The 12,489-nt window shown below is 45.4% G+C and overlaps 1 protein-coding gene across 2 annotated transcripts in view; it reads right to left on the bottom strand.

Moving 5' to 3' along the window:
* The window catches only part of SGPP1 (sphingosine-1-phosphate phosphatase 1), a 38,660-nt gene that overhangs the window by 15,980 nt on the left and 10,191 nt on the right, over nt 1-12,489 (bottom strand). The window lies entirely within an intron of this gene.

Here is a 12,489-nt window from a genome sequence, read left to right as displayed (position 1 = left end):
TTTAGTGTGGCAAGGAAGGTGTACATCCTACATCAGACAGCCTGACTTCAACTCCTGCTCCCAACACCTGACTTCAACTTCCTGCAGACTTAGAAGGTGTGGACATGGCACAATAATTAGGTTCCTGCGTATGAGAGCTCTCATTCTGTCTGTCTGTCTATCAGAAACAAAGGAAAGAAAAAAATGGATTAAGACTTGAATACACATTTTTCCAAAGGAAACATACACATGGCCAACAAGCTCATGAATATAAGCTCAACGTCTAGTCACTGAGGAAATACAGACCAAAACCACTTGAGATGCTCCCATCCACATGGGAGTGCTGAATGGAGTCCTACCTATTTCACATCCAATCCAGCTTCCTGCTAATGTGCCTGGGAAGGCAGCAGATGATGGCCCGAGTATTTGCATCCCTACCAACCACACAAGAGACCCGGAGGGGGTCCTGGCTCCTGGCTTCACCCTGGCCCAGCCCCTGCAATTGTGGCCACTTGGGGAGTGATTCTGTATCTCTCCCTTTCTTTGTCACTCTGCCTTATTTTTTTCCTGTGTTTAAAAGATTTATTATATTTATTTGAAAGGCAGAGTTACGGAAAGACAGAGACAGAGAGATCTTCCAAATAGTGGCCCATGCCCCAGATGGCTACAACAGCCAGCTCTGGGCCAGGCCAAAGCCAGGAGCTTCCTCTGGGTCTCCCACGTAAGTGTCAGGGGCTCAGTCACCTAGGCTATCACCTGCGGCCTTCCTAGGTCATTACCAGGGTGCTGGGTCAGAAGTGGAACAGGGGCCAGAGATGTGGTGCAGCATATTAAGTCACTGCCTGCGATGCCGGGATCCTATATGGGCGCCAGCTTGAGACCCAGCTGTTCCACTTCCAATCCAACTCCCTGTCAATGTGTCTCGGAAAGCAGCAGAAGATGGCCCAAGTTCTTGGGCCCCTGCACCAGAAGAAACCCAGAAGAAACTCCTGATTCCTGGCTTTGGATTGGCACACTCTGGCTATTGAGGTTATCTGGAGAGTGAACCAGAGGATGGAAAACCTTCTCTCTCTCTCTCTCTGTCTCTCTCTCTCTGTAACTCTGCCTTTCTGTAACTCTGCCTTTCAAATAAATCTTTTTTTTTTTTTTAAAGAAAATAATGTGAAGAGAAAAACCTACAGAATGGTAAAAAAATACTTTAAAGTTATACATTTGAGAAGGCATTAATATCCAGAATATATAAGGAACTCAATAATTCAATAGCAACAACAACCACAATAATAACAGGGTTTTAAAATGGGCACTAAGGGCAGCATTCAGACTAGCGGTTAAGATGCCCGTGTCCCATGCTCGAGTTTAATATCTGGCTCCTGACTCCAGCTTCCCATTAACGCAGTTCCTCGGCGGCGGCAGCAACGGCTCAAGTCATTGGATTCCTGTCACCAACGCGGGGCACCCGGACTGAGTTACAGGGCTTTGGCCCAGCCCAATCCTAGCCATTGCAGACTTCCGAAGAGTAAACATGTTGTTTTTTTTTTTTTTTTCTCAAGATTTATTTTTATTTATTTGAAAGGCAGAGTTATAAAGAGAGAGAGGGAGACAGAGAAATCTTTCACCTGCTGGTTCACTCTCCAAATCCCCCCAATGGCCAGAGCTAGGCAGATCTGAAGCCAGAAGCAGGAACTTCTTCCTGGTTTCCTATATGGTGCAGGGGCCCAAGCACTTGGGCCATCCATCCTCTGCTGCTTTCCCAGGTGCATTAGCAGGGAGCTGGACTGAAAGTGGAGCAGCCGGGTCTCAAACTGGAGCCCATATGGGATGCTGGAGCCGCAGATGGTGGCTTTACCTGCTACGCCACAGTGTCAGCCCAAAACATGTTCTCTTTCCCTCTGAAATAAATTTTTAAAATTAAAATTTAAAATTATATATTTCTTATTTTTTAAAAAAGGCAATAGAGCTAAATAGACATTTCTTAAAAGAAGAAATACAAATGGGCAACAGGAATATGAAAAATGGTTCTGGCTTCATACTAATGAACACCATGGGAGGCAGCAGATGATGGCTACACATCTGGGTTCCTACTACCTATGTGAGAGATCCCGATTTGGTTTAGGGCTCCTGTTCTCAGCCTGGCCTAGCACTGGCTGTGGTAAGCACTGGAGGAATGAACCAGAAGATTAAAGATCTCTCTCTGTCTCTTTCTCTCTGCCTTTCAAACAAACAAAAATAAATTAAAAAAAAATTTTTAAAAGAACTACTGATTTCTAGGCCGGCGCCGCGGCTCACTAGGCTAATCCTCCACCTAGCGGCGCCGGCACACCGGGTTCTAGTCCCGGTTGGGGCGCCGGATTCTGTCCCGATGGCCCCTCTTCCAGGCCAGCTCTCTGCTGTGGCCAGGGAGTGCAGTGGAGGATGGCCCAAGTGCTTGGGCCCTGCACCCCATGGGAGACCAGGAAAAGCACCTGGCTCCTGCCATCGGATCAGCGCGGTGCGCCGGCCGCGGCGGCCATTGGAGGGTGAACCAACGGCAAAAGGAAGACCTTTCTCTCTGTCTCTCTCTCTCACTGTCCACTCTGCCTGTCAAAAAAAAAAAAAAAAAACTACATTAATTTCTTAAAAAAGAAAATATGCTCAACATCACTTATCATCAGGGAAAAGCAAATCAAAACCCAAATGAAATATTGAGCCGGCACCTTGGCTCAATAGGCTAATCCTCCGCCTGCGTCGCCGGCACCCCAGGTTCTAATCCAGACGGGGTGCCGGATTCTGTCCCAGTTGCCCCTCTTCCAGTCCAGCTCTCTGCTGTGGCCCGGGAAGGCAGTGGAGGATGGCCCAAGTGCTTGGGCCCTGCATCCATATGGGAGAGCAGGAGGAAGCACCTGGCTCCTGGCTTCAGATCAGCGTGGTGCGCTGGCCGCAACGGCCATTGAAGGGTGAACCAATAGTAAAGGAAGACTTTTCTCTCTGTCTCTCTCTCTCACTGTCCACTCTGCCTGTCTAAAAAAAAAAAAAAAAAAAAAAAAAAAGTCAAAACATGGGATCAACATTGTGGTTAAGCGATTAAGCTTCATGCAATGCCAGCATCCCATATGGGCGCCAGTTCAAGTCCTACTTGCTCCATTCCTGATCCAGCTCCCTGCTAATGGGACTGGAACAGCAGCAGAACATGGCCGAGTCCCTGAGTCCCTGCTACTCATGTGGGAGATCCAGATGGAGTTCTAGCCTCCTGGTTTCAACTTGACCCAACTCCAACAGCTGCAGCCATCTGGAGAGTGAACCACAGAATGGAAGATCTCTCTCTTTCTCTCTCTCTCTCACCCTCTCTCTGTAACTTTGCCTTTCAAATAAATCAATTTTATTTTAAAGAATTATTTATTTACTTGAAAGTCAGAGTTAAACAGAGAAGGAGAGGCAGAGAGAGAGAGAGAGGTCTTCCATCTGATGGTTCACTCCCCAATTGGCCGCAATGGCCGGAGCTGTGCCAATCCGAAGCCAGGAGCCAGGAGCCTGCTCCAGGTCTTCCCAGGTGGGTGCAGGAGTCCAAGGACTTGGGCCATCTTCCACTGCTTTCCCAGGCCTCAAATAAATCAATTTTAAAAGAAAAAAAATTTTTTAAAAATTGAGGCATGGGGCCGGCGCTGTGGTGCAGTGGGTTAACACCCATGCCTCAATTTTTTAAAAAGGAAAATAAATACATTCCTGGCCCTACTCCTTTGATTTCATCTCCACATCCCAGCAGTGGCCTCCTCTCTGGCCCTTGTGCTGGGAACACATTTCCTGTAGATATTCGTACGGCTTATTCCCTGGCCTCCTTCAAGACCTGCTTTAAATGCTACTTTGCGAGGTTTCTACAGTCACAAGCCCACTCCCTGGGACTGCCCAGGGACCCTCCTTGCTTTGCTTTCCCCACGACGCTTATCTCTGACACAAGTGTATTCATGTATTGACATGTATTATACATTTATATATGGTATATAGATGCATGCTCAACACAGTATGACTTATTCTAATTATTTTCTGGTATTCCCTCTCCTCCATAATAGAAGTTCCATGGGAGCAGGAACTGAAGTCTGGCCTATGGGTGTGTTACCAGAGACCACCACAGTGTCCGGCTCATAGCAGGCAGTCAGTTTAACACTTGCTGAAGTACACTGAAGCCTTCAGCCATGAAGGATTTCAGCCCTATAATATCTTTAGTTCCTAGACTCAAATATGGGCTGTGTTAACTTTTAGTTCTCACAGTATCTGTGGAATCTATCATAATAATTGCAATGTGAAAATCAATTTGAATAAACTTAAATAAGGAAATTTCCAAAGCTTACCTAACATACTAGGTAGGGGCTGGGTTGTGGCATAGCAGGTAAAGCCGCTGCCAGTGGCATATGGGTGCTGGTTCAACTCCTGGCCGATCTACTTCCAATACAACTCCCTGCTAATGTGCCTGGGAAAGCAGCAGAAGATGGCCCAAGTGCTTGAGGCACTGCATCAATGTGGGAGACCCAGAAGAAGCTCCTGGCTTCTAGCTTCAGCCTGACCTAGCCTCAGCCATTGAGGCCATTTGGGGAGTGAACCAGCAGATGGAAGATCTCTCTATCTCTCCCTCTTTCTGTCACTCTTTCATATAAATAAATAAACAAACAAGTATTTTAAAAAATATTAGGTAAGGATTCTTTAATTTAAGTTTTTTTTTTTTTTTTTTTTTTTTTTTGACAGGCAGAGTGGACAGTGAGAGAGAGAGATAGAGAGAAAGGTCTTCCTTTGCCATTGGTTCACCCTCCAATGGCTGCCGCGCTGCAGCCGGCGCACCGCACTGATCCGATGGCAGGAGCCAGGTACTTATCCTGGTCTCCCATGGGGTGCAGGGCCCAAGCACTTGGGCCATCCTCCACTGCACTGCCTGGCCACAGCAGAGAGCTGGACTGGAAGAGGGGCAACCAGGACAGAATCCGGCACCCCGACCGGGACTAGAACCCAGTGTGCCGGTGCCGCAAGGCGGAGGATTAGCCTAGTGAGCCGCGGTGCCGGCCTAATTTAAGTTTTTAAAACTAATATAAAAATAAAATAAATATATATTTATAAATAAAATATACTATAAAATTAATATTTTTAAAAGATTGATTTTTAAGGCAGTTAGAGAAAGGGAGAGATAGAAAGATCTACCATCCTCTGGTTCACTCTCCAGAGCTAGGAACTCCATCTGTGTCTCCCATGTGAGTGTAAGAGCCCAAACACTTAGGCCATCTTCCTTTGCTTTTTCCAGGCCATCAGCAGGGAGCTAGATTGGAAACAGAGCAGCCAGGACATGAAGCAGCACTTTTGTGGGATGCCAGAGTCGCTGCTCATGGTGGCTTTACCCACTATGCCACAACACCAGCCCCGTCATAGACACTTTCTAAAACTAACCCACAGTAGCCTATCATGGACTCAAACCGGCACCCTGATATGGGGTACAGCTTCCCAAGTGGTGGCTTAACCTGCTGTGCCACAATGATGCCAGCCCTCTTCCTGGCATTTTATGTAATAGGCTAGTGTGGACTAACATATGAGTTTATATAGGTAAAACAAAAATTCACCCATATAAAGTTATTTAACGTATACACTAATGAGAAAAATGCAAATGAAAATATTTTCAATCATTTTTTGCCTATTCTCAACGGATATGTTTTGTTACTGTATCTCTTTCAAACTCTTGTTACAGAGAGTTAATTTAGCAACAGAATTTACCACATACAAATTACATTAAAAATATATTTTATATCACAAACCACAGTTGGGGAAGTACTACTTGTTACTCTGCTGGTTAATGAGGTCTAACATTAAATCCAGACTTCCAAGCAGTTTCCAATTCACTGCCTGCAGAAGTGCTGGTTTTCTGTGCTCTCTGGATAATTCAGCCTTGTCTGCTACAAGGTCCCAGAGGACTTCTCCACTGTCTGCTGTGGGTTCCCTGGAGTTTTTTGTTTTTATTTTTGTTTCCAAATCTAGCCTGGGCTGAGGGCAGCTCTTCAGTAGGGGAAGAGCTGCCTCAGCACTTCAGTAGGACTAATTAAGAACAGTAATTTTCAAAATGCATTCCAATAGCAAACTTACTCTGTGTTTTCCACACAGGTGAATCTAGCAATCCTGTAAGAGTTCTAGCTTCTGCAAAATTTTTTAAAAGTGAGAATTAGGGGGACAAAGAGAGACCATCTTCCCCCTTTCCTGTCTTATCAATCTAATCAACTCTCTCTCCCTCTCTTTTTCTCCCCCCACACCCCAGCCCCCACCCTTTTTAAGGAAAGAGTAGTCCTAAATGTATTTATTTGAGACAAACACAGAAGCGCTTCCGTACACCCGTACACCGACTGACGCCACAGATGCAAGTAACAGTTTCTGGCCGGGGCCAGAAACTCAGTCCAGGTCTCCCACGTGGGTGGCACAGACCCCACAACTTGAGCCCTCGCTGCTGCCTCCCAGGGCCTGCATCAGCAGCAATCTGGAGTCAGGCACCAAACCTGGTACTCATGTGGGATGCAGGCGGCTCAATCCTAGGCCACTCCCCCATTCTTTCTCTTGCTTCTCCATCCTCCACTTCACTCTCTACTTTCCTCTAGTCTACTTAACCCAATCTTTTATTTCTGATCATTAATCTGGCCAGAAGTTTTGAAGCAAAAATTCAATTCTAGGCAGAATTTGGGAGAATTGGACATGGATTTATCTTCCATTTTTTTATGTAACATACAATTCCCTATGCACCAGGATCTGTTCTAAAGAGCTTTATAGATACTAGTCACATAATCATTGGAAAAACCCTATGGGGTAGGTACCCCACCTCATTTTATAGATGCAACTGAGGCACAGAGAGGTCAAGCGCCTGCCCAGGACAGTGAAGGGCGCAGTTACGCACCTGGGATTCAAATCCAGCAAATCTGACGCTGAGCCAGAGCTGCCCTTCGTGTATATAGAGTTGAGTGTGCTGTTTAACTTCTCTGATCACTGCGGTCAGAGTGTCAAATTATTTTTATTTAAGGTTCTCTTAGATTGGAGGCCATGTACAAATTTCACCTAACTAGAAGCAGAAGAGATAGATCTTAAAGATATTAACCTGACACACCCCTCCCTTCACAGATAAACAGACCCAGGAATGTTAAATAATATCTATATTATTTAATATAGTAAATATATTATTTGATATTTATTATATTGGATATGTTAAATATATTATTTAATATAATATATTATTTGATATTTATTGAATTATATATATATTATTTGACAGAGTTAGACAGAGAGAGAGACAGAGAGAAAGGTCTTCCTTCCATTGGTTCACTCCCCAAATGGCCACTATGGCCAGCGCTGGGCAGATCCGAAGCCAGGAGCCAGGAACTTCTTCCTGGTCTCCCAAGCAGGTGTAGTGCCAAAGCACTTGAGCCATCCTCCACTGCCCTCCCGGGCCACACCAGAGAGCTGGACTGGAAGAGGAGCAACTGGGACTAGAACCCAGTACCCATATGAGATGCCAACGCCATAGGCAGAGGATTAGCCAAGTGAGCCACAGCGCCGGCCCCATGCTAAATAATATTTAATATTATGTGAGTATTCTCAGGACTTGGTCTAATGCCTTTTCCAACTTACCATGCTTCTGACTTTGCACTTTTGTAGCTATACAAATAAGTAATAATTTTAAGTCTGGCAGGGGTTCCTGGTTTCTACATTCAGTCTTTTCTACTGAATTTATGTACTTCCTCTATCTAATAGAGTGTTTTTACTCAAATTAGATTTTTACATCTTGTCAAAAGAAAAAAATGAAAGTGAAAATTTACAAGTTCTCCATCTCATTTTCAAATACATAAAAACAAAAATATACCAAACACAAACAGGTCACATGTTGCCCTACGTGCTTTTGACTTCATGTTATCTAATATTTTCATTGCACATCCTTGATTACAGGAAATTTATCTATATGCTTATTCAGTTATTCTACTCAACACTTTATTCTTCCTGATATGTGTAACTATCATACACAACCAGAATTATTGTATATATTGTAGCATTTTCCACTTATATTCAGTGAAGTTAGTTTAATCAGTCAATAAAATGACTTTCAATTAAAACAACTACAAGAAGTCTCGTTGATAAAATTAAAAAATTAAAAAAGTTTTTTTTTCCTAGCAACTTAAATATGGGACAAAGGCAGATACCAGAAAAAAAAAAACAACATTTCTTTTGAATTCTGGTAAGGGATAGTATACAGTATTTGTAAACAGTGGATGACAGAGATGGAACATACCAGAGAGATATATCATGTTCTCAAACAACACACCTACTGGAATGTCCGTCTACACTGACCTCACAGTTCTCCCACTTGACACTAAGGACATGAAAATGTGAGCAGGGACTCATGTATAAAGATGTTTCCCATAAAGCACTTCACCATGTAAAAATGAACAAATCAGCATTTACTGGCTATAATGTGGTCGTTAAGAATGCAGGCTTTCGGAACTACATAGGCCTGGCTCTCACCATTTACAGTGTGTATTCTTAAGTCCTGGAATTCTAAAAATGTAAAAAATAGAAACAAGCTTAAACTATCCAAGGAAGAAAAAAAGGAGATGTGTCATAAGGCTACAGAGTATCTCGTACTCATAGGAGGAATGAGGCTGAGCTCGGAGAAGAACAGGAACTGTACCGCGGACAACGTCACAGGACCTTTGTCAACACACCCACTTCATCTTTCTTTTTTCTGCAAACCAGCTTCTCTGCCCTTTAGCCCACACAGCAGATGGAAGGCTTCTGAATTTACTTCTCCTTCAGTGGCGAAGCCAGATCTGAGTCTGTACTATTCTCATTTCCTAAGGACCAAGGTCTCACACATGACCCAGCTGCCCCACAGGCGAGGGAGCGTTCCTCGCAGGGCTGTACCACAGGCAGACTGCCAAAGCGTCAACTTCCTCAGTGGCGGGACGTGGGCCAGCCCTATCTTCTCTGCCTCTCAGTGGGGCAATAAGCACAGTCTTACAGAACGAAAACTGTTTTGCAGGAATATGAAAGTCTTTCATTCATTCAAGTTTTCTAGGAGTGTTTACTGATGGGAAAACTCATGACGAGGTATCAGTCACGCTCCTCCAGAGGAACAGAACTGAATCTGTGTGTGTACAGACAGAAATTCATTCTCAGGAACTGGCTCTTACAAGTGCAGAGGGTGGCAAGTCCAAAATCGGCAGGGCAAGCCAACAGGCCAGAGGCCCAGGCCAGGGCTGGGGTTGGAGCTCGTGGCCGCAGGCAGTCTGCTGACACGACCCTCTCCTGTGGGAGAGGTCAGTGGTGCATTTTCTCTCCAGGCCTTTAACCGTCTGGACAGGTCCCCCTCACATTACGGAAGATCATCGGCTTTACTCTGAGTCTACTGACTTACATGTTCATCTAAAACAAATACCTCCACAGAAACATCTAGACAGTGCTTGACCAAAAAAATAAATAAAATAAAAATCTGAGTACCATGGCCCAGCCCAGCTGACCCATAAAATGATCACATAAATATTAAATTAAAAAACAGGGGCAGGCGCTGTGGCATAGTGGGTTAATGCCCTGGCCTGAAGCGCCAGCATCCCATATGGGCGCTGGTTCTAGTCCCGGCTGCTCCACTTCTGATTGAGCTCTCTGCTATGGCCTGGGAAAGCAGTAGAAGATGGCCCAAGTCCTTGGGCCCCTGCACCCGCGTGGGAAACCCAGAGGAGGCTCGAGGCTCCTGGCTCCTGGCTTCGGATCGGCGCAGCTCCGCCCCACTGCGGCCAATTGGAGAGTGGACCAGTGGAAGAACCTCTCTCTCTCTCTCTCTCTCTCTCTCTCTGCCTCTCCTCTCTCAGTGTAACTCTTTTAAATAAATAAATAAATCTTTTTTAAAAAATTAAAAAACAAACTCCATACACAATACAGTCCCAATTATTTTCCGATTAAAAATGAAAATACTGGCCAGTGCTGCGGCTCACTAGGCTAATTCTCTGCCTGCAGCGCCGGCACCCTGGGTTCTAGTCCCGGTCAGGGCGCCAGATTCTGTCCCGGTTGCTCCTCTTCCAGTCCAGCTCTCTGCTGTAGCCCGGGAGTGCAGTGGAGGATGGCCCAAGTGCTTGGGCCCTGCACCCACATGGGAGACCAGGAGGAAGCACCTGGCTCTTGGCTTCGATCGGCACAGTGCGCCAGCCGTGGCAGCTATTTGGGGGGAACCAATGGAAAGGAAGACCTTTCTCTCTGTCTCTCTGTCTCTCACTGTCTATCTGTAAAAAAAAAAAAAAAAAAAAAAGAAAAGAAAAGAAAATACCAAAAATCATTTCCCCTTATTTTTGCTGCTTTCACATCTCCTGTAAGTTTGTACTTACCTTGCCTGTGCTTTCAGCAGAATTAACAATGCTTACTCCCTCCCTTCTCTACAGACAGCTGACCACAGGCACCTCCAGCTTCCCTCTATAGCACAACCTTTTTATGACACGATCCAATCTTTGTCTCTTGCTTCTGAAAACTTCCCAATTCGGCCCTAGCAGAGTGGCCCTGGGGACGCATTCATACTGGGCGATTCTGCTCCCTTGACCACAGCTATTGGGATGAGGCATGGGGACGCGAACTCATTGGCTGTGCTGAGCTGATCAGATTCCTTTTTTCCTAAAGGTAATTTGAAATGAATTCAGAAAGACAGTTCTGCTGTCTGCTTGAACTTGTAACTGGTGCGGGGCTGGAGGTGAGACAAACGCGTACAAGCCAAAGCAGAGAGCAAGGGGAAAGCAGGAATGAGACTGAGCAACCCAAGGGTGGACAGTGAGCTGCGTTCTGGCGGCATTCCAGAGCCTGGTTCCAATTCCCCCCGGGGGGCCCGGCAGCACATTCTTGCGCTGGGCTTCTAGGAGCTGCGCCTCTGGTCTGCAAATACAGTTCTTTCTTGTTTTGGCTCAAGCTAGCCCAAACACGTTTGCTACTAGAACCTATACATACACACACACAGCCTTAGATAGTCCCCAAAATATCTTCTTAACTCTCAGATGAATTCTTGTGAGATTCTGTTATAGGTTCTTTTTCCTCTTACCTATTCTTTAAATATAGGGAAGTCTGTAGGGTTTATTCCTCGATCCTCTGTTCTCATTCTCCTCACTTCATTCTGCACCTATATGCTGATGACACCAACCTGTCCCAGGCTCTCTCATGGATAGAACTGCCTCCTAGACAGGTCCCATGGTTGTCTTCTAGACTGCTTCAACTCAGCATATCTAAAGCTGAGATTATTTCCGCTGTGCCCTGAGCTTTCTCCAGATCTGACCGGCTTCCAATATTGGCTGTCTCTGCAAATCAAGCCACTATTGCTTGGGTTGCCAAACAGGAAATCCGGGAATAATCCTTTACTCCTTTTTTCTCCTCCTTACTGCCATATCTCATTAGTCAGCATGTCTTATCAATTCTGCCTCTTAATATTTACCAAATTCATCCATTTCTCTCTACTGCTACTGACATTAGCGAGATCTGGGCCAGCAAAACTTTTTTTTTTTTTTCAAAGAGACAGATAATAACTACTGTAGGATCTATGGATATACAGTACCTGTCACAATTATTCAACTCTGCTGGTACAGCATGCACACAACAGGCTAATCTCACCACAATATAAAGGGCTTCAAAAATCAATAACTAGCCCAAGAGAAATGAAAACACACATCCACCCACACAAAAATTTCCATATAAATATGCATACAGCATTGTTCAAAACAACCAAAAAGTGAACACAAATATCCATCAACTGTTAAGAGGATTAATAAAACACAGTACAATATTCCCTACTCATCCATGATTTTATTTTCTATTTCAGTACCTATAATCAACCATGGTTCAAAAATACTAAGTGGAATATTCCAGAAATAAAGAATTCATGGCCGGCGCCGCAGCTCACTAGGCTAATCCTCCGCCTAGTGGCGCCGGCACACCGGGTTCTAGTCCCGGTTGGGGCGCCGGATTCTGTCCCGGTTGCCCCTCTTCCAGGCCAGCTCTCTGCTGTGGCCCGGGAGTGCAGTGGAGGATGGCCCAGGTGCTTGGGCCCTGCACCCCATGGGAGACCAGGACAAGCACCTGGCTCCTGGCTCCTGCCATCGGATCAGCGCGGTGCGCCGGCCGCAGCACGCCGGCCGCAGCGGCCATTGGAGGGTGAACCAACGGCAAAGGAAGACCTTTCTCTCTGTCTCTCTCTCTCACTGTCCACTCTGCCTGTTAAAAAAAAAGAATTCATAAGTTTTAAGTAATTTTTAATGAGTATGTTGTTAGAATTGTTCTATTATCGTTGTCAGCCATCTCTTACTGTGCCTGACTTATAAAGTAAACCCCATCATAAGTATATACATGCACAGGTAGTTCAGAGTGCCTGTGCTCAATCCTCAGCTCTAGCTACTGCCTTCAGCTTCCTGCGAATGCGGACCCTGGGAGGCAGCGGTGACAGTGATGGTGAGGGCTCAAGAAGTGGGGCCCTCCCTCCTTCCCTGCTGATCTCTCTGTCTCTCAAGG

This window comes from Oryctolagus cuniculus, chromosome 20 (assembly GCF_964237555.1).
Source record: "Oryctolagus cuniculus chromosome 20, mOryCun1.1, whole genome shotgun sequence".
Classification (NCBI taxonomy): Eukaryota; Metazoa; Chordata; class Mammalia; order Lagomorpha; family Leporidae; genus Oryctolagus; species Oryctolagus cuniculus.
The sequence above is the reverse complement of the archived record's forward strand: the minus strand, read 5'-3'. Positions and strand labels throughout refer to the sequence as shown.